The following is a 4559-nucleotide window of genomic DNA, read 5'->3' on the forward strand; positions in this document are numbered from 1 at the left end:
GCTAACATGTCAGCAGTATCTTTCTCCCTGTCACTTTTCTTTTTCAGTCTTCTCTACAGTTAGCTGGAACTTTTAATTCATCTAAATTATCAAACTTGATAAGAAAAAAAAGGAGGGAGAAGGAACATAGTAAAGATGAAATTTTGAAAACCATACTAGTCATTTGAAGGCTTTTCTTGGTGTCAGTCTCCTGATACAAATTGGCCTGGTGTAAATGTTGTCTGGTTGACTGGGAAACAGGTGAGGTGTGGCCAAAAGCTTGCAGACTTAGCAACAGATGCCACAGGCAGAGCTTGCTCAGCTCCTCATCCTCTCCACAGGCAGAGCTTGCTCAGCTCTTCATCCTCTCCTTGTCTTTTGGGGTTGCTTATTTCCTGGGACCTACATTTCCCAAGTCCATGACCACTAGCGCTTTTTAGGGTATGCTTTTCAGGTAGCTACTTTGAGCCTCAGAACTGAACCAGATTATATAATTTCACAAGATGGGTGAAATTAGTTTGATTTTGATTTTAATCTTGTCAATAACCAGAAGACTTTACTTTTGAAATAGTATATTACCAATAGAAGAAAACCTAGGTAGATGCTAAGATACAGCAAAGGCTGTCTTTCAGAACTTCCATGTTGTCAAAACACCTGTGTGGCTGTACCTCATCATCTCAGGAATTTTTTTTTTTTCCAGCTAACATTCTCAATTTAAGAATCAGAGTTTATAAAGAAGATGATTGCATCTATTAAGTGTGTTGTAAAAAGGGGAACAGAGCTTTCTGGACATAGCAGTTGAAGAGTAAATCATTGGTGTGGAGGACGTCATAGCTCTAAAAGAGTAAGCGTAGATGGAATTGTTTCTGGTACTAAAACAGCTGTCACTGGACTGTGAAGCAACTCGTTTTATTAGATTGCCATAAGGATTTGTAATTGAGTTACTATTTAAGATAAGGGATTCCTGGGCCAGCACCATCACCATTCTCTGGAAAACTCAATAGAAATGCAAATTTGTTGACTCACAGCTGAGACCAACCAGTTCATTTTCTGGGGCTGAGCCCAGCAGTCTGCCTTGCACAGCAGTGATTACAAGACAGTATGTTGGAAATGATCTGTACAGTTTAGGGAAGGAGGGAAAAAGAGAAAAAATGAGGGAGGGGGTAACCAGTTAGACAAGAAATGTCCTCATTACCTTATGTAACTATAACCCTCTGTACACCATCTTGACAATAAAATTAAGATTTAAAAAAAAAAGGTCCAATACCAAGACTGAGAGAGCAAGAAGAGCTATAAGCAGGATGTCATCAAGTATGGCTTTGTAGAGAAATGGAAGTTTTTAACTGTGTGAAACAGCAAATGTTTAAATCTTGTAGCTCTGAACACCGAAGAAAATCTTAAGGTGAATATGAGTTACATGCTGGCCAAAAGAAGACTGGCTAAGCCGGGGTAGAGGTTCAAAGCCAGCCCAAGCAGGAAAGGCTGTGAGACTTAGCTCCAATAAACCACTCAGAAAACTGGAAGTGGCTCTGTGGGTCAAGTGGTAGAGCGCTAGTCTTAAGCTGAAGAGCTAAGGGACAGAGCCCAGGCCCAGAGTTCAAGCCCCATGACTGACAAAAAAAAAAAGGCTAAGACGATGGTAGAGATGCATCACTGGGAGGGTGACTTTCTATTAATGTACGTCATTAGTTCCTGTGGGTTTGTGTTATTGTTAGGGATTGTCTCCCTAACTGAATTCTGAGGCTTGGGCCTTGCCTAAGCCAAGTCCTTTCCTGATGACAAAGGGAGCTCCCAGGAATTTCAGGGAGGTCTACCATGCTTCCCCTGTCTCAAGTTGAGGTAGAACTGTTCCAGTCACTGAGCCATGTGCCTACACACCCTGAAGCTCCAGGAGCACACTCAGGAGGCTGAGCGCTGCCCCGGGTGTGCAGCGAAGGTGACTCTCCCTGCCGTGGGTCGCCGCTGGCTCGGGGACAGCTGCCTTCATGCCAGGTGCACAGGACGGAGTGTCCTCTTCCTCATGCTGCAGGATGGTGCCTGTCTCCTGTTGCTTCCTTTATGGCCCTCTCACCCATTTATCTTCACCAAATAATAGCCAGATCACCGCATGTCAGCCATGTTTGATTTTTCTTCAAGGCTTTTACTTCATTTAAGTACAGATACTGAAGAGCCTCGTACAAACCCACTGCTAGTACAAACCCAAATCTGAGGTAAAGACAGCTCTCACAGTCACGATGGTTCATTGAGGAAGTGCTGACCATGGGTGTCAAATGAAGGTCATGCTGAGCCATTGTGGGACATACTAAAGGCCAGCGGAAAATGGCAAACACAACAAAGCGCCCATGGCCACTAGCAAATTCTGTGCACCCAGCTGCTGCAACAGCTTGGATAGCACACTGGGGTCACGTGTCTGACATTCATTGCCACAGCATCTTGTCACACAAGGGAAATTACAATCCCTAGCCACGTGGGGCTCACTGGAAACTACTAGATAATTACAATTTCTTAAGTTACCTTTCTCCAAGTTTCTACTAACAAATCAATCTGAGAGTGTGTTGCGTACCTGTATGTCCTCATCCTGATACCTGGTACTGTTTTTCCTTGGTTGTAGGCACATCCAGTATAACAAGCTGCCCAGTCAGTTGCAACAGCTTGTGACTTGTTTATTGCTTTACTTAGTAGGCCTGAGATCTAAACCAGCTGAGAGCAGGGCAGATGCTGAGCAGACCCTCCGGGGGAGCGGCCCCCCACCCCCAGCTGATGGGCAAGGAGGGAAGCTCCACTGCTCTCTAGCTAGATTGCCCTAATGGAACCATAAGCCCAGCTCTCTGTGGGATCCTAGCATGGCCTCCAGAGGAGCTGAGAGGACACCAGCGTTCTGTTCACTTTACAAAATGGGAACATGGTCTCCAGGCGCTAGCACACCAAGAGGCAGTGTTTTCCAATCTCTGCTTATCTCCCTAAGGGCCAAGGGCACAGGATTTGGTTTTCCTCTTATTTTTTTTTTCTCTCAATCTTTTGGTAGTACATTTTGTAACTATGAGCGTTGTCTTGTTTCATGCCATTAGCAGCAATTCTTCTCATAATGACAGTAATCAATAAAAGTCCCAATTAAAACTTGGACTACAGCCATCCAGTTGCTATAGGGAACTATGAACTGCTCACTTGGGAGGTTTTGCTGTGGTTTGATAGTAGACAGAAAAATGAACTCTCTTCCTGCCTGAAGATAAACCAAAACAAATGCAGAGTCATGGCTGCATGATCCAAGGTTACCTTTTTACAAGCTGAAGTACCTTCATTTCAGAAGGTTCAAAGGAAAAAAAATAGGTACAATGAAAATAAAAATTGGCCAGGCACTGGTGGCTCACACCTGAATTCCTACCTACCTAGGAGGCTGAGATCTGAGGATCGTAGTTTGAAGCCAATCTAGGCAAGAAAGTCCATGAGACTCATCTCCAATTAACCGCAGAAGTATCACTGTGGCTCTAAGTGGTACTAGCCTTAAGCAGTAAAGCTCAGGGACAGGCACCAAGGCCCTGAGTTGAAGCCCCATGACCAATAAAACAAAAAATAGAAAAATTCAAAAATTTAAAAGGTCTTCTGAAATACTGGAGAGTTGTTATTGTTACTTTTTTTTAAAGAAATCCAATATCTCTAATCCAAAACAATTCATTTTTGATGAAATTTGTTTTCCTGAGATGCTCAATATTTTTATAATGGGTCATGCTTTCTAAATTAGACAGGGTTGAACAAAAGGAAGGTATCTATTGATCATTATTTCTCGTGCCACAGTTCTATGTTTGGTTAAACAAAATGCCTTGCACTTTTGAAAATACTATGTGACTATGAAACAAAACTTACATATTATCCTACTCTTACACATTATTCTACTCTTTCTCTTTGAAATTGCTCATGAAGAAAGACATGTTTTCATAAGTGTCTGGGTAAGTGTGTCAAAGTAAAGGAGGGAGTGGAAACAGCCCAAATACAGGATCCAGGCTGTATGAGGTGGAGCTCCCCAGACCCAGGAGCAGTTTTCCCTCCCCCTCCACACACACACATTGAGAAACCTTGACCACAGACCCCCTTGCATCCTAAATGAACTTGTCTAGCTTTTTCTGGTGCTCACAATTTAGCTGAGTTGAAAGGAGTTTTCCCAGAGACTCAAGAGAAAATTCTGGTGCCAGTAACCAAGTTTCTGTGTCCTAAGTAGATTCATCCAAAATGAATCTAATAGAAGAACTATCCAAAGCCTTCACAGAATAACCCAACGATGAGAAGCATGGGTGAAGCCAATTCCAACTAGATTTACTAAGGGAGTCAAAAAGGTATAAGTGCTGGTAACTGAGCAATCAGAGAACTCTCTGCCCTGATATCACACCAGTTTGGAGCGCAGAAGATTACAAAATAATTTTAAGGTACTTACAACCTGGTTGTTTTCTCTTTGGTACTGGGAGGGGAGTTTGTGCACACACACACATACATATACACATACACACACACACACACACACACACACACACACACACACATGCAGGGCCTGGGCACTGTCCCTGAGCTTCTTTTTGCCCAAGGATAGC

Source organism: Dipodomys spectabilis, unplaced genomic scaffold, assembly GCF_019054845.1.
Source record: "Dipodomys spectabilis isolate Male_0828 unplaced genomic scaffold, ASM1905484v1 ptg000746l, whole genome shotgun sequence".
Classification (NCBI taxonomy): Eukaryota; Metazoa; Chordata; class Mammalia; order Rodentia; family Heteromyidae; genus Dipodomys; species Dipodomys spectabilis.